The sequence below is a fragment of the Leucoraja erinacea genome, chromosome 5 (assembly GCF_028641065.1).
Source record: "Leucoraja erinacea ecotype New England chromosome 5, Leri_hhj_1, whole genome shotgun sequence".
NCBI lineage: Eukaryota > Metazoa > Chordata > Chondrichthyes > Rajiformes > Rajidae > Leucoraja > Leucoraja erinaceus.
The window spans coordinates 60,627,118-60,652,283 of NC_073381.1; the positions used below are offsets into that span (position 1 = coordinate 60,627,118).

Genomic DNA, 25,166 nt, shown 5'->3' on the forward strand with positions numbered 1-25,166 from the left:
TACGGCTGTGATTTTTGGCCATCTTACTCGGTCCCCATCCGCTGAGCAGCTGCAGAGAATTCTTCCAATCAATGAAAAATAAAAATCAATGAAAAATAAAAGTGTTATTAGTTTAAAAAAAAATGTTGAGAATCTCCCTCCTGTCAATCACTCCATGAAAGCCACACCTTTTCCGGTGGGGGGGAGGGGTTTAAAACACTAAAATGTGGGTGTGGCTCAGTCTCTGGAAGATGGAGGAGAGGTCACGATTCGCTGTCTTTAGTGGCTTTGCACCCTACTTCAAATAGTATGAAACTGCACTTGAATTTGGTGGCTATGCACCCTGCTAGAAGTGGTAAGAAACTGCACTTGAATTTGGCGGCCTTGCACCCTGCTAGAAGTGGTAAGAAACTGCACTTGAATTTGGTGGCCTTATACCCTGCTTGAAATAGAGTTTCAAGGATTAGCCGTGAGTCAACTACCAGCCCACCAGCCGTGAGTGAGTTGCCAGCACAACAGGCTTGATTGACTGAGACGCCAGCCCAAGAATCCATTTGGCGCACAATTTGCATACTAGCCCTCTGGAAACCAGAATTCTTCCCTTGAAAAATAAAAGTGTTATTAGTTTTAAAAAAAATGTTGAGCCCACAACTTTTCCGTGGGGGTGGGCGGGGGGGGGGGGGGAATGTGGTGTGGGCTACTCAGCTCTGCAAGATGACCACCATACTAGCACTCCAGAAAGTCTCGCTGTCCCCCCCTGCACCCCCACCCTGCCCAACTGGCCACCAATACTAGAATTGGTGGAGAGGTGGAATATTGCGTTGGATGACCAGCCCTCCCGTGTAATGCTGGGACCCAACGGGTCCCACTTAGTCTAGTATATAATATATGTATCAAAGTTGCATTTGCGTGTTCTTTATCCCAACGAACATTAATTCTTTCAAACTTAACAAATGATCTAGAATATTAAGAATATTATCACCAAGCAAATGTTAGTAAACTGCTATGATGTAGGCATTAAGATCGAAAATGCCACCACAAGAAGGAAGAGATTTGGAAATTATTTGAAATGGGAAGAGCCTAGCTGATATTTGATTTCTAAATTTTGCATGTGTATTCATCATTTCTTAAATATTTGAAATTGAATGCATTTTATTTCATCCAAATTCCCTTCTCTAGTCTTTTCTAATTTGACAAATTTCATGTATCCCCTGCTTGTTGTACCAATTGACCTAAGGGGAAATGTTTAAATGTTAGACATCTAAAATTGAAAGCAAATATGCTTATTCAAGAGCGTCAAGGGTGTTTTATTGTCTCATGTCCCGAAACAGAACAATTAAATTCTTACTTGCAGCACTGCCAAACCAGTCATATAGAACCACAGAAGACAGCTCCTTCCCAGTTCAATCAGTTATCAAAGTTTTTGTGATTTGCACAGTCAGCTTTTCACTTCCACCAGTGTCAGCTATTGCTTTCAAAGTGCACCTTGGTTACCTGGTTCTGAGCTGCCCTTGTGTTTTGCAGTATTACAATGGGGTTTCAGTATCCCAATGCTATTTAAGGTAGAAACTGAGCACAATTGGGATTTGGTTGGTGGAAATGGAGGAGGCCAAAATAAGTTCTGTGAATTTGGGAATTATGATCTGATGTCAAAAAGCCCAATGAAAAGTTTTCTGTTCAGAGTTTAAAAAAAAATGTTTTCTGTATAAGATTTTTAATTAAAATATTTTAGGACATTTTTGTGCAGCAGCAATGCTGATAATGATGTGGAATTTCACAGCTCTGTTTGAGAATTGACCCCTCGCCAGGAAAATGGTAAAACAGAGACAGAATACATGAGAAGAGAAAACATAACCCAACCACAAGATTTTTTCTGACTTAACAGAATAAACTGGTTTATTGAATTGCTTGTATGCAAATGAAATCATCAGGACATCAAGAACAGCCCACACGCCCCTCAAACTTACATTGTTATTCAATAAGACTTATTCTGAGATTTAAAATGACCAACATACCAGGCATCTATTACCATTCATAGAAAAAAGTTCCAAGTCCCACAGCTCTGCACACAGAAATATTTCCTAATTTCAGTCATGAAGAATTAGCTATAATTTTTACACTGTTGCCTTGAAGTTAAACAGATTGCAGTTTTCAGTCGAGGAACATACAAATATTAGGAGTCTGTTTAAAATCCAGATTATGGTACAATTCTTTTAACTGGTTATTTTCAACTGACAACTGCTTACAAAGCTTAGAGACCACATATAATATAAAAACAGAAAATTATGGACACACATTTGTTGACAGTGAAAGAGTTAATGTTTTGGGTCATTACCCTTCATTGGAACCACATTTATTGTATTTAACCACTGTATCCCAGGTTCTGTTGTTGCTCCTTGTTACTTCATTCTGGGGTGGAAGATTGCAACCTTCACCTGGTCCGCCCTGTTTCGACTAATGCAATCAACTCGTCGTGCACAAACGGAAGATCAAATAGAACAAGTTGTCCAACAACTTTAGTCTGTGCACGCCACATGAAAGAAGAAGTTACTTCATTCTGCCAGTCCTAGTATTATTATGTGCTGCACCCCCATCAAGGTCAATGTTTTTTTTTGCTCTGGAGCCCAGAACTTACTACAGGATGGTAGACACAAAATGCTGGAGTAACTCAGCGGGACAGGCAGCATCTCTGGAGAGAAGGAATCGAGACGTCACCCATACCTTCTATCCAGAGATGCTACCTGTCCTGCTGAGTTACTCCAGCATTGGGGTGGGAGATAGCAACCTTCACGTGGTTCGCCCTGTTTCGACGAATGCAATCAACCCAGCCTGCTCAATCAAATAAGATCAAATAGAACAAGTTGCCCTTAAATTTTAGGCTGTGCATGCCATACGCAAGAAAAAGACTCCAGCATTTTGTGTCTACCTTTGACTTAAACCAGCATCTGCAGTTCTTCCCTACACTTGCTATAGCATACTAGTTGTGTTCTACCCAGCGCTTTGCATAGCTGTAACATGATTATACTTTCTTAATTTTGACCCTTTAGATTTAAAAACACAATTCATTTGGCTTTTTAATTATTGTTCCTACTTGTTCATGGCACTTCATTGATAGATGCATACCGACTCCAAACTCTTTTTCTAAACATCAAAGTGGAAAATGCTGGAAATATATAATGTCAGGATACATCTGTGAAGAGAGAAACTTTAAACTTTTCTGCCTGATTATATTCATCAATTGGGAATGCTCCCTATCCATAGATGCAGCTTGACCAGCCATCTCTGGTATTTTCTAATTTGTTAAAAAAAAACATTTGCTGCTTTTGTAATTTACATTTGTGACAGTGTTTCATTGAAAGTGTGCTGTCAGGTTTATTTTGTTTCCGAAGTGACCAAATGTACTTGGTTCCAATGATCTCATGCATGTGTACATTAAATTGTACTTGATTTGTTTTTTTACCATTTGCTTAATCTATTGTGTTCGCAATGTAATGTTTTGCCTGACACTGTTTATCTTGCCAACAATCATTGTGTCATTAACAGACTTGGATATGGCATCTCCTTTTCCATCATCTTAGTTGTTTTGTGTGTGTAGTAGATTATTGGGTTCACAATGCAGATTCTTGCACCAAACCTGTGATCATATTCTACCTACATGCCTGTCATCCCTATACCTGTCTCCTGCTACTATAGCAATTTCCTAAGCATGTCAATAATCTCAATTTAATTGCCCGAATTTCAACATGAACTAACAGTCTCTAATTTGGTTAATCAAATATTTTCTTTGAAGTCATACTTTGTGGCACAGTGGCATTTATTATCTGAGCAACTGTCTCACAGGTTCAGCAACTTGGATTCAATGCTGACCTCGAGTGCTGTGTGTGGAATTTACACATTCTCTACCACATAGGTTTCCTTCAGATGCTCAGGTTGTCTCTCACACTCCAAAGAAGATCATAAGATCAGGTCATATCTGATAGGAGCAGAATTAGGCCATTCAGCCCATCAAGTCTACTCCGCAATTCAATCATGGCTGATCTATCTCTCCCTCCTATCCCCATTCTCCTGACTTCTCCCCATAACCTCTGACACCCGTACTAATAAAAAATCTATCTTTCTCTGCCTTAAATATATCCATTGACTTGGCCTCCACAGCTTTCTGTGGCAAATAATTCCACAGATTCACTACCCTCTGACAAAAGAAATTCCTCCTCATCTCCTTCCTAAAAGAATGTCCTTTAATTCTGAGGCTATGACCTCCAGTCCTAGACTCTCCCACTAGTGGAAACATCCTCTCCACATCCACTCTATCCAAGCCTTTCACTATTCTGTATTTTTCAATAACGTACAGGTCAATGGTTTAATTGGTCAGTGTAAGTCGCTGTTACTCTGCGGGAGAGTGGTAGAATCTGGGAGATAGTCATTGAGAATGTGGGGTAAATAAGATAGGATCAGTATAGGATTTGTTCTTAATGGTTCTCACAGATTCGATGGGCTGAGTGGTATGCTGTACAGCTTTGTGATGCTATAAATTCCACAGACATTCCTTGTCAACTGCTTTAGTCAACTCTTCAAAAAAAATAGATCGGCTTTGTAAGGCCCAACATGCTCCTAGCTGTTTCTCCTAAGCTGAACATCTTCAAAGTATTCAATCATGCCAGCCTTCATATATGCTCTAGTACATTTCTGACTGCAGATGTTTCATTGTCTATAATTCCTTGGTATTCTTCATAATAAATGGAATGAGAAGTACAATGTTTCAGACTATGTTTCAGACTGCCCTCTACTCTGAGAAGCCTTGGTCAGGAAGGTAGACAGGAAGGTTAGATAAAATACATAAATTAATGGACATTGAAAGGTGTAATTCAAAACAGATAAGTATAAAATACTATATTACTGGAAAACAGAGTTCCAATGTTGTACTAGTAGTATTGAACATAATTATTAATTACATCAGATATTATATTTAAGATATTGTGAAGCTGCAGTCAACATAATCATTAGAAAACTGATTTAGAGATGTCATGTCAACAGAGTATGGAATATAAGAAATCAAAATGTCAAAGAGTGCCACATGAAAAATCAGGTTAGATTACATTTTGATACTGTGACTAATTTTCATCATGAGACACAAACCATCACAGAATCTTTAAAAGGATCACCAGTGTTGAAAAATAGAATTTTGAAGTAAAACTGGAAAAGCGTGGAATTTTGAACCTTGAAAGAAGGATATTGAAAATGACTTTATTGAAGTTTATGTTATTAAATGGTTCACAATGAATGGCTCCAAAGGTAGACTCAAGGTCATGTGTGGATCAAACACTTTTTGCTCAATATTTTTAAAGGAAGTTATTTTTCACATAAGAATCAATGAAGTATGGAAGGAACAATCAGGTCAAAGGACAGGAAAACAGCGACATACATGTAGAGGGGACTCTTGTTTTTTTTTAGAAGGATGAGCTAAGATGGGACTAATGGCTCTTCTCATTTGTGATGTGGTAATCTGGATAAATATAGAATAACATGATCATATATCCCATGAAACATAGTGGCTCGTGTGCTGTTGGAACGACAGACGTGTCACCTGTGGAAACAAGTGCCCAGGGTTAAATTGTGAAAATGTGATGGTGGATTAAAAAAAATCTTGGAACATTTTACTATCTTTGTATCTAGGAAGAAAAGTCATCAGAATCTTTCCCTATGAGATGAAATGAAGTCCCTGATAATGTAGATCTAGCAGACAATAATCGGTGATAGGTTTGGTTGGTCAAATTGCATCTGGTGCTGTCTATTTTCTAATATTATTATTTCCATATTTATGGAACAAGCTAATTCCTAGTTTTATAATACGATATATTGTAAAATAATAGTATAAAGTTATAATTAGTGAAGAATAAATAATTAACTTAAAAACATAACTTTGCCTTTTCATTGAGACACTTTAACCTCACAATTGGTCTTGGCAAAATATTTATTCTTTTTTTTAAAAAACCTCTTGCGATATTTTCCTATGCAAACAATCCCCACTATCTGAAGAGTCAAAAGTCAAGAGTGTTTATCTTCAGAATTGATTCTATTCAATTTATGATCTTTGACTCCATTTGGAAATGAAATAAAAAATATAACAGAATCCATAATTCCTTTTCAAAAGGAATGTGAAAATAAGGGCAGCTGTTGACAGGCAAATCAGATTACTAGAGAAGCTAGTGTAAGGGAGAGGGTTGTTTCAGTACAGTGAAGCTCTTTCATTGCACTGGCCTTTTGGTGGTGACAGAACCAGCTGTCTCGTCTCTTTTGCCCTTCTCTGTCGACCATCAATTTCCATGCAGGCTCTGAGCAAAAGCTGGCTTTCCAGTGACCATAGTTGGAAACAAGGGGTACGACAAGCAATGGCAGAGTGGAATCACATTGTTGGAATGCTTATTTTTAGTATGAGTACAGTATAAGCAATGTTTACACCATAGAAACAAGAAACCAAAAGGCAAAAAAAAAAATTGTACTGCTTACGGTAATGAATGACGTTTCACAAAAATCAGTATCCTATTTTATTCCTCTGAGATTTAATTAGACTTTATAATTTAAAAAAGTACATTAGCCAGACCTCTGTCATCAAAATTAAAACAAATGTAAACAGATTAAAATCTCATAAAATCATGTTTTACCCAGTGCCCAGCTTGTCTGTGTTTGCCAGAAAGTTTACTACTATCATAAAAGCTAAGGTTTGGTTTAGGTTAGAGTTTAGAGATACAGCACGGAAACGGACCCTCAGGCCCACTGAGTCCGTGCCGACCAGTGATCCCCATCCACTAGCACTATTCTGCACACACTAGGAACAATTTACAATTTTTACCGAAGCATGTTAACCTACAAACCTGTATGCCTTTGGAGTGTGAGTGGAAACTGGAACACCTGGAAAAAGTCCATACGGTCTCAGAGAGAACGTACAAACTCCATACAGACCGCACCCGTAGTCAGGATTGACCCGGGTCTCTGGCGCTTAGGCAGCAAATCTACTGATTTTTTTTGTGTACAGATTTCTCTTAACGTCGCTGATATGTTTCATTATTCATTGAATCCCTTACCTGTCTCGAGAAAAATGCTGTGAACTCACAAAGCCAGATTTTCTTAATTCTTTGTGATATTATGTAATGCAGCTCATTTAACGAGCTATTTTGAACATTTTCTTCAACAGAGAAGCGTGTTTTTCAGTTTAGTTCACATTTTTGGCACAAACAATGAAGTACAATCAGTAATAAAAATGCCAAAATACATTGCAAAGACATTATGAAAAGAGTAAACATTTAATTTGTTGCACTTAGTGTTTACATTGTAATATGACAGAATAGGCCACAGAACCAGAACCAGGGGCCACAGTTTAAGAATAAGGGGTAAGCCATTTAGAACGGAGACGAGGGAACACTTTTTCTCACAGAGAGTTGTGAGTCTGTGGAATTCTCTGCCTCAGTGGATGGTGGAGGCCGGTTATCTAGATACTTTCAAGAGAGAGCTAGATAGGGCTCTTAAAGATAGCGGAGTCGGGGGAGATGGGGAGAAGGCAGGAACGGGGTACTGATTGGGGATGATCAGCCATGATCACATTGAATGGCAGTGCTGGCTTGAAGGGCCAAATGGCCTACTCCTGCACCTATTGTCTATTGTCTATAATGTTGAGTTTGTCAAGACACAATCCTGCCTATAATTAAATGTTAGCTTCATATTTCATAATAGGTTGTTTGTAAATAGAAATAATATTCATACTCAGTAACTGGACTGATTTAAAGATTTATGTGCATAAATCACATTTTTGTGATTTAAAGATTATTGTGCATAAAATTAATTTTGAATGGACTGGTCTTCAGTAAAACTGGGAGCAGTTCATTTGAAATAAAATGGCAATTAAAGGGTCTTTAGCATTACCCACAATGTCTCCCACACAGAAGCCTCACTTTTCTGTGGAGGGAATGAATCCAAGATGGCGCCAACCCAGGCGACTCTTTGTGCGCTAGTCACAGAAGTGGATCTGCAATCACGCATTACAATCGCTCCACTCTTGTAAATCCCTACTCCGACAGCACTGTGGATGGCTTGATTGTAATCATGTATCGTCCTTCCACTAACTGGTTAGCACGCAACAAAAGCTTTTCACTGCACCTCGGTACACATGACAATAATAAACTAAACTCAAAAAGGTAAACAAAACTTTTCAATGGCCAGCATAATGTTAAATAATTCACTGAAACTCCCTTTATCGAGAAGAGCAAGCCTAATGACCAACAGACTAGCCTGAATGACGACCGACCGGTGGCACTAACATCCATGGTGTTAAAGTGTTTTGAGAGGTTGTTCATGACACATATCTGCTCCCTCGACCTTCTCCCCACTCCCCTGCTGAAGTCCTGCCTCCCCGTTCTCTGCCCCTACCTCACTAATCTCTTCAACTCCTCATTGTTCCAAGGAATTGTTCCCTCCCCTTTCAAAACTGCTGCTGTCACACCATTCTTAAAGAAACCTGGTCTTGATCCCTCCTCTCTCATTAACTATCGCCCAATCTCAAACCTCCCCTTTCTTTCAAAAACCCTGGAGCGTATAGTTGCGTCGCAACTTCATTCCCACCTCCTTGCGTATAACCTACTTGAACCCCTCCAATCTGGCTTTCGCCCCCTCCATAGCACAGAAACTGCTCTCCTCAACGACCTCCTCACCTCTGCTGACACTGGTTCCCTCAACATCCTCATCCTCCTCGACCTGAGCGCAGCCTTCGATACAGTGAACCACAACATCCTGCTCACCAGACTCAAAGACCTCGGCATTGAAGGCTCTGCACTCAGCTGGCTCTGTTCCTACCTTTCCAACAGATCCCACTTCATCTCTCTCCACAACCACACCTCTGCTACAGCCACAGTCACTCAAGGCATTCCCCAAGGCTCCGTACTCGGCCCCCTCCTCTTCATCATGGACATCCTCCCCTTGGTCAGATACTCCGCCAGTTCAACCTGGACTTCCACTGTTATGGCCGATGATTAAAGATCTACCTCGGCACTAAATCCCCCCCAACCCCCCCCCCCCCACTCCCATATCAACTCCTGTTTGTCAGCTGGAGGGAATGGATGCAACATAACTTCCTCAAACTCAACAGCGCGACTCTTTGTGCTCATAGGTCTCGGAAGCCACATCAGCAAAACCAATAACCCACTTCACCATCGATGGCACCACTGTCTTGTAAATCTCCCAACTCCCCCGCAACCTTGGCGTGATCTTTGATTCCACCCTGTCCCTTGTCCCTCCACATCCGCCATGTCGCAAAACCTCCTTCTTTCATCTCCGCAACATCGCCAAACTCATGACCCTCTCTCAACCTAAACTGCTGAAAGACTAATCCATGCCTTCATCTCCTGGCCGACTGGACTATTGCAACTCACTTCACTTGGCATCAGCTCCCCCTACATGAACCGACTCCAACTGGTCTAAGAACGCAGCAGCCCGACTCATCACCCACACCAAATCCTGGCATCACATCCACTGGTCCTCAAGTGTTTTTCACTGGTTTCCCATCTCCCACCGGATCACCTACAAAATCCTGATCCTCACCTACAAAGCCCTCCACCATCCTGCCCTCCCGTTCTCACTGCCCCTCCCTCCCAATAACCTCCCTCACGGTCCCTCATTGTCCCATCAGGTCTCCACTCCATCGCTTTCCAAAACTCCGCTGCTGTGGACAGACCCTTCTCCAGGGCAGCTCCCAGGCTCTGGAACTCCCTCCCCAAACTGATCCACAATTCCGTGTCCCTCACCATCTTCCAGTCCCGCCTCAAGACCCATCTTTTCACCTCTGCCTATCCTTAGCCCCACGTCCCCCTCCATATAACCATATAATAACCATATAACAATTACAGCACGGAAACAGGCCATCTCGACCCTTCTAGTCCGTGCCGAACACATAATCTCCCCTAGTCCCATATACCTGCGCTCAGACCATAACCCTCCATTCCCTTCCCATCCATATAACTATCCAATTTATTTTTAAATGATAAAAACGAACCTGCCTCCACCACCTTCACTGGAAGTTCATTCCACACAGCTACCACTCACTGAGTAAAGAAGTTCCCCCTCATACTTTACCCCTAAAACTTCAGTCCCTTAATCTCAAGTCCATGTCCCCTTGTTGCTATCAGCCCCTACTCTCAGTGGGAAAAGCTTTTCCCCACGTCAACTCTGTACTCGGCCCCCTCATCATTTTCAAAAACCCCTATGGTCCCCCCTTAACCTTCAACCGCTCCAAAGAATTAAGCCCTAACACCCAGAACCTTTCTCTGTAACAAGTTGCTGAAACCCAGGCAACATTCTAGTAAATTTCCTCTGTACTCTCTCTATTTTGTTGGCATCCTTCCTATAATTAGGCGACCAAAATTGTACACCATACTCCAGAATTGGCCTCACCAATGCCTTGTACAATTTTAACATTACTCCCTTTTCATCTGTGCATTAATTGCCTCATATTGTGTTTTGAATTGTATTTTGTCTTTACTTTGTGTACTAGTCATGTCTCTACTATTTATTTGATTCCCCTTACATGTTTTTCCTCTAACTGCTAAATTTTTGTAAGGTGTCCTTGAGACTCTTGAAAGGCGCCCATAAATAAAATTTATTATTATTATTATATCAATTGTCTATACCGCAAGGATTTGGACCCACTACAATTCGCAACAGGGGACAATAAGAACCATCAGGATGTTGTTTATTGATTACAGCTCAGCGTTCAACACCATCATCCCCTCAAAACATTTTAGCAAACTCAGAAAATTGAGTCACTGCTCTTCCCTTTGCAATTGGATCCTCAACGTCCTCATTGGCAGGCCACAATCAACATGACCAAAACTCCTTCTACTTGATAACCATCAACACAGAAGCACGTCAAGGTGGTATGCTCAGGCCTTGTTCTACTCTTTCCATACCCCTGGCTGTGTAACCAGCTGCAGCTTCAATGCCATTGTTAAATTCAATGATTCAATGGTGCCTTATTTGGTCACATATGCAATTGCAATGAAATTCTCGTTGCATGTGTTACACATTTTAGCTCTATTATTCAATGTCCAAAGTCCGGTTTGCCCGCGTCATCGATGTACTGGAGCAGTTCCTGCGAACTGACGTTTCTCTCCTCTTGTTGCCTGGCAATCTTTGTGTCCCGGTGGTGCTCCCCGCAGCGGACCCTGGTTCACCCTCCTAATGGCCCACTCCAAGGGCCCGACATCTCCAGCTCCCTCCTGTTACGCTGTCCAACAAGCCTTTGGGCTGGTTCTTGGTCCTGCCGACCGACGAGCCTTCGGGCGGTTACAGGTCCCGCCAACCGACAAGCCTTCCGGATGTGTATCGTGACTACGGCACCTCGAAACAGCTTCTTCCCACCAATCAGATTCTTGAACGCTGCACAACACTAATCACTACCTCAGCAACTGTGATCTTCTGTGATCTTTGCTTGGGTTGCACCACAAACTTCAGTTTTGCACTAATACCTGGTATTACTGATTATTAATTTATGTTTTATTGATAATTGCATATTTATTCGTGTGTTTTGCATTGACGGGCCTGTATAGCTGCAGCAAGTAAGAATTTCAGTATTTCTGGTATATACGACAATTAACTCTCTCAACTTTTACAATTCCAACCTTTTATTAAAATATGTTTTGAGCTGTGCGCGACAAATACAGACTTCTTGATCTGCATGCATTTTGCAATAGTTGGTGACCACGGATGGCATAGGAGCCGGCAAGCTAGTTTGATGGGTTATGATGGGTTTGTAGACATAATGGAGGATGCCATATCCCTCCATATCCCCTGCATTTTTATCACTGTCCTTCCGCTGTTCTGTGGCGATTCTTCAACTTGCTTCCTATAACAGAGAGAATATCAATGATATAACAGCTGCAAACTCTGCAGAGAAGTTCTAACAGAGGTATTGTTTTGCCAAATATATGTGCACTAAATGCCTTGGTGCTAAATTTCACTCACTTTTGTCACTTTGAGTGATTTTCTTTGCCATGTCACAATAATATTAACATCATTTGCAGCAAGTGTTCGGCACTTTGAAAAAAGCAAGAGCTCCAATTGTTAGGCTTTATGTCCTTATGAACATCCCATAATTTGGCCAGATTCTGAATAAGCATTCAATCCATACAATTTTATTTTACATGTTCTTTTGTTTATGTTTCCATGATTCAGCAGGGTAAAGTATTCTTAACATATTTGTCACATTGAAATGGCACAAAATGTATAAATAGATTTCTATGTTGCTCAAAGGGCAAGGAGACCAATTTATTAATTAACGATAATCAGCAGCAAAGCACTGTGGTTGGTAGTCATTATGAGCCCCCACTGTTTTACAAGTCAACAAATGAAATCTACAAAAGATTATAAATACTTTTCTGCAAGACCTCTAGCCTGAACAACCCAGCATTCCTTCTCTTGATTTCTGTGAATTTATTTTTTCCTATTTTGGAGATCTAAGCAGTTGAAAAGTCAGTTGAAAAGAGAAACTTGAAAATTCTGCCCGTGACCAATTTTTCAGTTCTGATCCTCAAATTCCTCTCATTGTTTCTCAGTTGATCCCATTGGCATTATTTAGGATATTGACACATATGAAGTCAACATAAATGTTATTATTGTTTCTGTCAGAAAGCATCATTTATCTATCAACTGGCATTCTAGTCAGGATATCCTGAAGTGTTATATGAACAATGAATTATTAATTTGCTCCTAGCCTTTGGAATTAAACTTGTGCTGTCAAATGTCCTGCATAGTTGTGGGGGTGGGTGGCTGTTAGTGCTGTGAATGAGGGATAAGAGCTGAGGTTTGGGCTCAAGAGGCATTGGCAATGAGACTAAGCAGAGGGTGGAGGTAAGATAAAGTAAGAACTTTTTAACATTCCTCTTTCTCTAGTGCAGAAGGGATGGCGGTTAAGGCAATGGTATCCCACTCCTTCTGAATATGAGCGAACAGGGAATATTCCAGTGTCCCTGTGGGAATTGTGTCCAGCTTCAGCTCCTGACTGACTGAAGGAACTCAGGATCAGGCGGGATACTGAGAACACCACAGATAGGAGACACAAGCAGCCGGAGATGTTGGCAGGTAAATAGTCAGTTCATTTTTTTGTTATTTTGACACTGGGGTAAGAATTTTTTTCCTACTTTCTTTTGAGTGATACTGTAGAGTTAATAGTGCCCAGATAAGTGGTCAGATGGACATCTGGTTTCATCTTTTAGCCAACGGGAACCATCCCCAACACACCCTCGGCGTTGCGAAGGCTAACAAAACATTAGAAAGCAAATAGAACACATGGAATGGGCCTGATAACTAGGCTTAAAATTCAGACAAGATTTGAAAAAAGTTAATCTGGCTGACATTGGGACAGATTTGTGTTCAGAATAAAGGCACATTGAGGTGATCTTCAGGCTTCAGGCATTATTTATATTGCAAGTGAAATAAGACCAATTTTCATTGATACAATGACATGTAAAATAGGCATAATTACATATAAACCCCTTCATATCACCTCAAGCGAATATGCAATACTGCAGCAGGAAAAATATATAAACATAGCTGCTGCAAATTATTGAATTTAAGCTTAAAGACATTGAAAAATGGACACATTGAGTTTAACAATTGAGTCTCAGAGCTATACAGCACAGAAACAGATTCTTATTCCCCAGCTTGTCCATAGGGATTAAGATGTCTATTCTTTAACATGTATTGCTCCAAACATTTTCTATCCATGCACCTGTCCAAATGTCTCCTAAACGTTGTTAATGTATCCACCTCTGCCACCTTCTCAGGCAGCTCCACCGATGCTTTGTGTGAAAAGTTAGTCCTTCAAGTCTCCTTTAAATCTCTCCCTTCACAAGTTAAATCTTTCTCCTGGAAAATAGAGGGGACCATTCACTTCTAATCATTTTGGACCATTGTCAAGCAAATGGAAAGTTATTCAGAATGCATGAAGAATGATTAGTGTAAAATTGGATTGTTATTTCTATGAACAGTAACTTTGGTACAGAACACTCAGTGGTTGATCAGAAAAATAATTACATTTCCATCTACAATTTGTTTTTGATACCAAAGAAGTCATGAAGGATTGAACTAATTTTCTTCCATGTTAAAGATTTTTTCAATGATATCCAAAACGTAATCTATATAAAGGATAGCATTATTAACTGTCATTATCAGAAGATATTTTGGACTTCCATCAAAATGGCCAAGTATGACACAACTGTTGGAGAGTTACATTAAACATGAAAATAAAATATTCTTGAATAGTAAAGGGCCTGACCCACTATACGAGTTTATCCAAGAGCTCTCCCAAGTTAAAAAAAATAATCAAAATCATGGTAAGTACGTAGTATGTACGTAGTGGGTAGTTCGGAGCTTGGAACGTCTTTTAGTGGCTCTTAACGCTAACGGCAGGTACTTGGGAAACGCGATAAGCTTGTGAAGTTTTTTCAACATGTTGAAAAATGTTCACGTGAGCCCCAAGTACCTACGAGCGGCTATTACCATAATTCTCCGAGTTCAAATCAGGGGAAACTCGGGAGAACTCTTGAATTACCTCGTACAGTGGGACAGGCCCTTTATTCAGGAACTAACACAGATTATCGTTGAACGCAAATGTAAAATATTATTTTTTCTAATATCAAAGAACTACAGATGCTGGTTTAAGCGAAAAGTTTGAAGAAGGGTCCCGATTCAAAATGTCGCCTACCCCTTTTCTCCAGAGATGCTGCCTGAACTGCTGAGTTACTCCAACATTTACTTCTATCTATATCTTTATTATGAATTTAATTTGGTCCTTTAAAGAAAAAAAATATTTTTTTTCTCCAGAAATGCTGCCTGAACAATATGTTTGCCGAGATTTCCTCTTACTCCAACACGTTTCTATGTTTCTCTATTCTATATCTTTATATGAATTAAATAATAAATGGTTGGTAAAAACAACCTTTATGTTAGAATTTTTTTTTTTTTTTAGGGTCTAATATCCTTCTCTAGATTTAAAAAAAAAATCACACTTTTTTACTTCTAATTTAGCAAAAAAAATGCGGTACAAAAAATGTATTAAAAACGTAGAAATTTTGTTTTTTAATGATAAATGCTTAAGTTCCGAAAATAAAAACGTAGAAACCTAATTTATACCTAATTTATTGGAAATTTGGGACTGTTTTGTTGATGGAGAATTGTTGCTTTTTAAATAAGGTTTAAACTCATGTTTGGCTTGTTTGAATAAATATAGAGAACCTATTGAATATGTTGCTTACTGGAAGGTGGTCTGTGGTGCGGGGCGGGGAGAATGGGGAACAATGGTGCAGTGAGAAAAGTGTTCATAAAAAAATCTCTGATTCCATGGGAAAAACAGCTTTGGTGTATATGCAAGGCAACATCAGAAAATGGTAAAGGCACTATACAACTATAAGCTCTTTAAAATACTTGATTTGCATTCCATTCCTTTGCTGGACTTCTTAAACATTTAAACTATTTTTTTTAAATCAATAGAAAGAGGGAACACAAAAGAGAAATGTAACCATTAATATTTTTTTATTGCCATTACTATTTTCTATACTAAAATAAAAACACTTGTCATTTGTGGTGACATTCTTAGAATGAATTAAATGTTAATGCATACTTATGGATACAATTAGCTTAACATTATTGGCAGTGAATGCTAGTTAGCTTTTATTATGGCACTTATTAAAATACTTAGAATAGCTTGACTATTAAGATATCTGGAATTCTGCTACACCATTCAAAGAGTAAAATGGTATTTGATTTATTAGGTAATAACATCAAGGATTTGCTTTAAATATTTTCTGTTCTGCAACCGTTATGCTTCCATTTTTGCAATCTTAAATTTGTTAAGCATCCAAATACTTTAAATAGGGCATGACGCATTTGCATTCTTTAAATCTAAAATAATTAACAAATAAAAAGCTTGTTAAGTGAAACGAGTATGCTATTGATACTCAAGCTAGAAAAATACAAAAAAGGTGGAAATCCTTGCGTGCTCTCAGTATATTGGAGCACTTCCACTCGTGCTTACCTAGACCTCTGTTTACTGTTAGAGTGTGCCAAGTATTCAGACGAAATGAAAATATACACTGCAAGAACCATGCATGGCATCCCTCATAACAAGCTGCACAAACTCTCTAAAGCATTGCTGCTATGTTGTGGGGAATCTTGAGAATCTTAAGCTTAACTTGCCATGACTTCAAGCCTTTGGTGGGAGGAAAGAGTAATGAAAATCATCTGCATTGGTTAGCATCATTACACTTACATCTATTAGTGCAAGTGAATGTTTACAAGTTCTAAGATGACTCACTAATTTGTTTTCCTTACGTGATACATACAAAGAACAGACAAAATAAGACACAATTTACCTTGGCATTCTTTTCCAAGCAAATCCTTGAAATAAAAATACTAATATGGTTTTCAAATTATTATTTAATCCAATATTTAAAAAATATGATAGATTCAAAAATCTTGTTTCAGTAGATGTAGCTACTTGATAAAAATCTAATTTTTGTTTACAAAAGTAAAAACTAAACAATTGAAGTTTGCATTTAAAATGCCAATCATGTCGTAGATTTAGTTAATTTTCCCTAACCAAGCATCACAAAGTAATATAGGAATTAGAATCAGGATCATACAGCATGGAAACAGGCCCTCTGGCCCAGCTTGCTCATTCCAACTAAGGTGTCCCATATGCAATAGTCGCACCCCTCATGTATGGCCCACATACCTCTAAACCTTTCCTATCCATATACCTGTTTTTTTTAATGTTCACAAGAACATGTGATAGGAGCAAAATTGGAAACTGGAAATATTTAGAAATAATTTTTGTTAACTTTCCATTCATCAAACACTATTGAAGTATGGTCACCAATTTGGTACAGAAATTGTGGCAACCAATTTTGTGCAAGCGGGCTCATACAAGCCGCTTTGCAATAATAGCTCACATTTAGCACTGACATGAATGATAATGGCAACATGTCACTGATTGTGACATGATCTCAGAGAATTGATCAAAATGTGTAGGTGCCAGCAAGTTTACAATTTCTTGTAAATACGCATGAGTTTGGTAGTATTAAATCTGCTATCAGTTTGCTGGCGATTCAGTAATTGCGCTTGGACATCAGTGATTTAATGGAATTCAGTAGCACAACTAGAAGTTGCTTCAGTTCCCCACTGCTTATGCTTGGGAGTTCACTCAAACATCATGTCATGCTGCACTTGGTAGAAGGAGTTCTCCTGTATTGATCTCAATGGAAGGGAATGGTTTTGTGGGGACTGATATATTTGTATTTTCAGCGATTTTATTGAAATTATTTGAAAATTAAAATAAATGTTACCTCCATCTTTGGAATGATTAAATATGTTTTGATTTAAATGTTCTAAAGATGGAGGAAACATTTATTTAGTACTAATTCTGGTAATGTACAACAAAGTATCCTGCAGTTTTCAGTAGGTTGAGGGAAACTTTTTCTAAAATCGTACCTCGACGGAGATGCAATTTTTTTCCATATCGTATCTACGTCTGCAATGTGGCCTGACATTGAGGAGTCAGTGGCCTTTCCTGGAGACCGACTTCGGGAGCTCCAATCGCGGGAGCCTGTGGACAACATCGTGGAGCTCGCAATCCCTTTGCCGGGGATCGACTTCTGAACTCCAACCACGGGAGCCTGCGGACTTGAACATCGTGGAGCTCCCGGTCTCTGGTTAGAGACTGACTTTAGGAGCTCCAACCACAGGAGCTTCGACTGCCCTGATCGCGGGAGCTTCGACTGTCCTGATGTGGGAGCTTCGATAGCCCCAACGCGGGGGCTTCGACCACTGGCTGCGGGAGCTTCGAACGCCACGATGGATGGTTTGACAGCCCCGACCGTGGGAGAATAAAGAGGAAGATGATTGGACTTTATTGCCTTCTATCACAGTGAGGAATGTGGGGAATCTGCTGTGGTGGATGTTTATGTTAACTTTTATGTATTTGTGTGTCTTGTTGAGTGTGGCTGTATAGTAATTCACATATCACTGTACCTTAACTGGTATTTCGAAGAACTTTGAAACCTTTGAAACATCCACGACAGAAAGCTTGATTAAACCTTATGCATTTCCACTATATTTTACAGTAGGAAAACCTGAACATTGTCTGGCCACAGACAATCATAAGTCGCATTGGGAAGGTTTATATGCTGGAGTAACTCAGTGGGGACAGACAGCATCTCTGGAGAGATGGAATGGGTCATGTTTTGGGTCGAGACCCTTCTTCAGACTGATGTCAGGGGAGTGGGAGGTAAAAAGATAAGGAAATGTGCATAGATAAGGAAGTGTAAGGTGTGAAAACAGGGCAAAGCGAATGGAGACCAAGGACATTGTATAATAGATCATTGTTGGTTGGGAGAAGGTAACAACAAAGCAAACAGAGATAAAATGTCATTGGAGACAATAAGACTGGTTGTAGAACTAGGAAGGGGAGGGGTTGGAGAGAGAAGGAAAGCAACGGTTACTTGAAGTTATGTTTGGGGGTGGTATTTTTGGGAGTTAGTCCAAAATTCAATACCCTATTTCAGCAAGTCTTCTTCATGATTATTTATAATTTATGAAATTTCCCTGGTATAAAAAGAGAAGCAAAATGTTTTAGCACTTTTGATTGGATTTGTAATCCTTATTTGTACTGTTGAATTATAAGGACTAAACTCAGGGAAGTCAGGCTCACCAGGAAATTTTGCCAGGGACCAGACCTTCTTATTAATGCTCAGCTTAGCAAGATACATAGCCTTGGATCACTGTTTCTTAATGTATTTGTGGAGTTATGTGTTAGGTGGCTTTACGTGCTGTGGGCTAAATGCAGAAGTTTCTGACTGTCAGTCACATCTACATGCTCTGCATTGTAGAGATAGTTCTGCAGCTGAAAGCAGTGGACCTTGCTGTCATCCCTGCTATCCATTACACATCTTTGAAGATTGTAGCAGTGCCATCGTATGGTTATAATGCTGTGTAAATATTCCTTTCTGGCATGACCGCTGAGATCATAGTTTGAATGCTCAAGAGCATACATGACATTTCCTGAGCCTTCTGTCAGGTTCGTTTTGGTCTCTATCAAACTTATTATCATTTGGCTTCCTCAAGAGATGCGGAACAGCCAGTGTGAAGCCCTCAACTCTGAGATGATCAAACCATGCTGGTGTGTACAAGCACTCGGATTTTTTGATAATGTGAGTTGATCTCCACCAGTGTCAGATAGCAAAGGATTTGACATTGAAGCCAGCTACGTTTCTGCAGCATCTGCCCTGTTCCAAATGTCCACGAGTATAATTTAAATGATATAATATCCTGCTATCCACCTTTTCCTTCTTAATGTATGTCTCCTTACTGTTTAATAGTCTCATATATATATCTCCTTACTGTTTAATCTTCTAATAAGATTAACCAATATTTTTACCTCACCATTAAAATTTGGCTAAACAAGAAAATGGTACTGAATGGTTCAGTCTGATCAGTTATTCTAAACACACCACAGGAAATGGGGAATTTTAGTTCAATCAATTATATAACGTGAAGGTACCAGCATCTGCAGTTCCTTCTTGAACACAATTATATAATGTGGACTTCTCTACAAAAAAGCGTTGGTCTGACAGCAAGATTTAAGAGGCATTTAGACAAGCACAAGAACAGGCTGGGATGGAGGGATGGAGCTGATGGGATTAGTTTAGATGGCATCATGATCGTCACAGACATCATAGGCCGAGACCTGTTCCTTCTCTGCACTGTTGTACATTTTACATTAATAGGAAACACAGCCATGTTGAGGCCGTCAGTGGATATTTTTAAGGCAGAGAGAGATAGATTCTTGATTAGTACAGGTGTCAGAGGTTATGGGGAGAAGACAGGAGAATGGTGTTAAGAGGGAGAGATGGATTAGCCATGATTGAATGGCGGAGTAGACTTGATGGGCCAAATGGCTTAATTCCGCTCCTATCATTTATGACCTTATGACTTATGAAATGTCAATTTCAACGGTGCATAAAACATATTCACGGATAGACTATTTTCTTGTGGATACAAAATTAATTACACACACTATGAATCCTAAATACCACATTAATGCGATTTCAGACCACTCTCCTTTAACCTTTGTTTTAAAATTAGAAGGAATGTCTATGAATAAATCGTTCTGGAGGTTTAATTCGCAACTTTTAAAAGACCCACAAGGGAGTATATATCTAAAAAAACAGATGGGCTTATTCTTTGAGATAAATGATACACCAGATATATCCCCCACGCTATTATGGGAATCCTTTAAAGCATTTATTAGAGGAGTCATTATTTCATTTCAAGCTTATCAAAATAAAAAGAATAAGAATGACTTATGAAATGACGAAGAATAAACAGGTTGCCAAAAAAATACATCTGATTTGTTAATGGTAGGAAAGAACTGCAGGTTTGTTTAAATCAAAGGTAGACACAAAATGCTGGAGTAACTCAGCGGGACAGGCATCATCTCCGGAGAGAAGGAGTGGGTGACGTTTCGGGTGAAGAAGGATCATAACCCAAAACGTCACCCGTTCCTTCTCTCCAGAGATGCTGCCTGTCCCGCTGAGTTACTCCAGCATTTTGTGTCTACCTCTGATTTGTTAATGTTCTTTAGAAATAGAAATATGCTGTCATTAACTGGAAACATAGGAGACTGTAGATGCTGGAATCTGGAGCAAAGAAACAAAGTGATGAAGGAACTCAGGGGGCTAGGCAGCATCTATGGAGGGAAATGGACAGGTCACATTTCGGGTTGAGACCATTCCACTGGACAGTCAGTACCTGTCAGGCCAATATGTGCCTCCAGGCAGATACTAAGGCGACAACCTGCTATATAGAAGTAGAAACAAGAACTGCAGATGCAGGTTTACTCAAAAGGACACAAAGTATTGAAGTATCTCAGCTGACTATGCGGTATCGCTGGAGAACATGAATAGGTGAAGTTTTGGGCTAGACTGAAGAACACAAAACATAAATTTAACATCTACTCAGGCACCTAGAGAGATATGGGAGGTGTCTCTCCATGAACATATCCAGATTCATCTGTGATGAACCCAAAACAAAAGATCAACTATTCTCAGCTCAATCTGCTGAGTAGATATGGTCACCATCCTTATGAACAAAACCCAAATTGCTGGAATAACTCAGTGGGTCAGGCAGCACCTGTGGAAGGGAAATGACAGATGATGTTTTGGGTCAGGAGGGAGGGGGTAGTTGAGGCAAATACTATTGTCATGTTTAAGAAATATTTGGACAGGTACATGGATAGGATAGGTTTAGAGGAATAAGTGCCAAATGCAGGCAAGTGGGACTAGTGTAGAGGAACATGTTGGTCAGTGTGGGCAAGTTGGGCCGTAGGGCCGGTTTCCATGGTGTAAGACTCTATGAGTCTATGAATTTAAATTGTGTACTTGTAGCAGAAACATTATAGAAATGCAATGTAGATACAAGGAACTGCAGATGCTGGTTTACAACAGAACATAATAGAAGGAAATTCACTATGTGAACTGTGGAGATTCAAGAAGCTGGGACGTCACTACCTTTTTAAGGACAATTAGAAAATATTTTTCATGGCAGCAACCCACACTCTATGTCAATAATTTTAAGACTCCTATCTCTCATGCACTCTAGCCCAATTACACCTCTGTTTCCAGATCATTAGTTGAATGAAAAAAGTGCTGGAGTAACTCAGCGGGTCAGGCAGCAACTGTGGAGAACAGGAATAGGTGACGTTTTGGGTAGGGACCCTTCTTATATGCATGTTCTCCAGAGATGCTGGCTGGCCCGCTGAGTTACTCCAGCACTTTGTATATATTTTTTGTAAACCAACATCTGCAGTTCCTTCTGTCTTCATTGCATTGCCATTTCACATTGTCTCATATTCTGCAGTAAGCTGTTTTTTGGAAAAGAAGACAATACATTTTTGCCTTCGAAATAATGCTCGATATTGTTAGTCATGCAATATTAACAAATGTCTGTGAAATTTGACCATTTCGCTGACCAAATACCCGAAGAAAATGTATGCGTTCCATGGGTATTTTTAAATTACAGAGTTTATCCACTTAATTGATGACTTGATTTTAGTTTGATTCTTCAGCTGAGGCTTTCTTTGCCCCTTCTGGACTCCCACTGTCATTAAATAATTTCTGATGGACCTTGTAGTTTTGTTCTGTCTACCAAAATTGAACTCAGTTGACCCTGAATGCTAGAACAGGTTAAGCGTGGCATATTGCAGTCACAGAACTAAAGAACACATGGAACTATTGGAGCTATACAGCATGGAAACAGCCCCTTTGGTCCATTCTGACCAAATGTTCAATCTGGGCTAGTCCCTTTATTTTGCTCATAGCTCTCTAAATGTTTCCTATCCATACATCTGTCCATGTCTTTTGAAAGTCATGATTTTATCTGCTTCTACGGCTAAGGAGAAGGACATGGATGATAATGAGATCAGTGTGGGGACTATGTGAATATGCTAGGGCAGTTTCAGATCAAGATGAAGCATTAATGTAGATAAATTCCCAGTGGCTGATGGGATCTATTCCATGTTACTGAGAGTGGCAAGAGAGGAGACTAAAAGAACCTTGACATAGATCTTTGTATCTTCTCTAGCAGGGAAGATGTCAATGTTTTTCCGTTGTTTAAGATGGGAAGTGGAGATAATCCATGAAAATTACAGGCCAGTGAGCCTCATGTCAGTGGTGGCAAAGCTATTGGAAAGGATTGTTCAAGATAGGATTTACTCGCATTGGGAGAGAATGGGCTAATTGGAGACAGTCAGTATGATTTTGCCCGTGCTATGGAATGTCTCACTAACTTGATATTTTGAGGGGAGACAAAGGTGATTGATGAGGTCCATATGGATTTTAATAATGAATTTGATTGTCAGGCTGATCAAGAAAATTAAGAAGCATGGGATTCATGGTGACTTGGTCATTTGTATTCAGAACTGCCTTCCCTACCCCGAAGAGAGAGGTAAGTGAAAGAAGGGTGTTATTTGGCCTGGAGGTCTGTGATCAGTGGTGTATCACAGGGAACCTCTGCTGGTCATGATATATAGAAACAACTCAGACATAAATATAGATAGGTTGGTTATCGAGTTTGTGGGTGACACCAAAATTGCTGGAGTTGTAATCAGCGAGGAAAACGGTCATTGGATATAGATCTGTTACAGATATGGGTGGAGGATTGGCAGATGGAGTTTACTTCAAGTAAATGTGAGGTGAGCACCGTTTGTGGTTGAATGGAAGAGGAATATGCACAGTTAATGACAAGACCTTAACAACATTGCTGTACAGAAGGATCTTGGAGTCCAGGTCCATAGCTCATTGAACATGGTGACACAAGTAGTAGAGTGGTTAAGAAGGCATATGATATGTTTGGTCGGAGAATTAATCAATCAAGTAAGGAAATCACAATGTAGATTTCTAAAACTTTGGTTAGACCATATTTGGAGCATTGTGTGTAGCCTGGTCGCCCAGATACAGGAAGAATATGAAGGCTTTGTAGATGATGCAGAATGCTGCCTGGATTTAGTTTCTCTAAACTGAGATTTAGCGCGGAAATAGGTCCTTCGGCCAACCGGGTCTGCACATTAACATTATCCTACACACACTAGGGACAATTCATGCATTTACTAAGTCAATTAACCTACAAACCTGTACATCTTTGGAGTGTGGAAGGAAACCGAAGATCTCGGAGAAAACCCACGCAGGTCACGGGGAGAAACTCCGTACAAACAGCACCCGTAGTCGGGATCGAACCCGGGTCTCCAGCGTTGCATTTGCTGTAGGGCAGCAACTCTACCGCTGCGCCACCGTGACCGCCAGAAGGCATCAGCTCCAAGGGAAGGTTGAACAAACTTGAATTATTTTCTCTGGACCGTCAGAAGTTGAGGAAGAAGATAGAAGCATATAAAATATTGGAGGCATAGATCCTAGAGGCAACATACTAGAGGCATAATAGGCAGACAGAAATGTCAAACACTAGAGGGCATAGATTTAAGGAGAGAGGTGGAAAGAGAGAGAGAGAAGGCAATGTGCAGAGCAGGTTTTGTACACAGAGAGTGGTTGGTGCCTGAACACATTACCAGCAGTGGTAGTGGACACAGATTTAATAGTGGCATTTAAGAGGCTTGTTAATAGATACATGCATATGCAAGGAATGGAGAGATATGAATCACATGTAGGCAGAGGAGATCAGTGTAACTTGGCACTTGTTCGGCAAATAAATGTTGCCGTCAGGTCCCTTTTAATTTCCCCCCCTCTCACCTATGCTCAGTTTAGAATCCTCTGCTCTGTGGAAAAGCCTATTGTGTGTACAGTTAACAGTGTCACAAGCATTGCTGTGATACTGATGAATAACTGTAAGAATCACAATAACAGAATAATTGTAATTAATTCATTAGCCAAGTACGTAAAAACATACCAGGAATTTGATTTGCCAGACAGTCATACCAAAAAAGCAACAAGACAAACAACTACATAAAAATTAACATAAACATCCACCACAGCAGCTCCCCCACAATCCTCACTCTGATGGAAGGCAATAAAGCCTTATCTTCTTTCCTCTTTATTCTCCCGAGGAAAGGGCAGTCAAACCATCCGCAGTCGGGGCGATTGAAACTCCCGCAGCCGGCGACCGAAGCTCCCGTGATTGGGACGATCGAAGCTACTGTGGCTTGGAGCTCCCGAACTCGGTCCCTAACCAAGGGACTGCGCGGACGGAGATTCAATGCGGAAAAAAATCGCATCTCCATCGAGGAAAGAGATAAAAGAAATGTTTCCCCCATCCCCCCGACATAATACAATCTAAAGATACACTAAAACATACATTTAACCACAGACTATAAACAACAAAAGAAGAAAAGGATGAGACGGACTGTTGGTGAGGCTGCCATTGTACGGCGCCATCGTATTTACAACATAGACATGAAAGTACCAGTGGCATTAATGCAACAGGATGTATTACACGTTTCAACATTGCGACAAGAAGTCATGCCCTAGTTTAGCACAAATAAATGTTGTTACAGTGTGTCTGCTACTCGTGATCTGCAATCGACACGGCCATTTAACTCGGTAGTGTGACTGCACAAATAACCTGATAATGTTTACAGCATTTAA

General features: G+C 40.0%; 2 long non-coding RNA genes across 9 annotated transcripts in view; one reads left to right on the forward strand and one right to left on the reverse strand.

Moving 5' to 3' along the window:
* Positions 1-25,166, forward strand: part of LOC129697321 (uncharacterized) — an 80,640-nt gene that overhangs the window by 27,180 nt on the left and 28,294 nt on the right. For 3 of the 5 annotated variants that reach the window (XR_008723497.1, XR_008723501.1, XR_008723500.1), the window contains exon 4: positions 12,918-13,101. The exons of 1 other annotated variant lie outside the window; for it this stretch is intronic. This is a non-coding gene — a long non-coding RNA (uncharacterized LOC129697321). Of the gene's footprint in view, positions 1-2,359; positions 6,675-12,917; positions 13,102-25,166 lie in introns of those variants that run through there. One more of the 5 variants, XR_008723498.1, reaches the window with a different exon arrangement.
* Positions 11,614-25,166, reverse strand: part of LOC129697320 (uncharacterized) — a 90,455-nt gene continuing 76,902 nt past the window's right edge. For 3 of the 4 annotated variants that reach the window (XR_008723495.1, XR_008723494.1, XR_008723492.1), the window contains exons 2-3: positions 13,751-13,887; positions 11,614-11,866 (exon numbers count right to left, since the gene is read on the reverse strand). This is a non-coding gene — a long non-coding RNA (uncharacterized LOC129697320). Of the gene's footprint in view, positions 11,867-13,750; positions 13,888-16,054; positions 16,378-25,166 lie in introns of those variants that run through there. The other variant, XR_008723493.1, reaches the window with a different exon arrangement.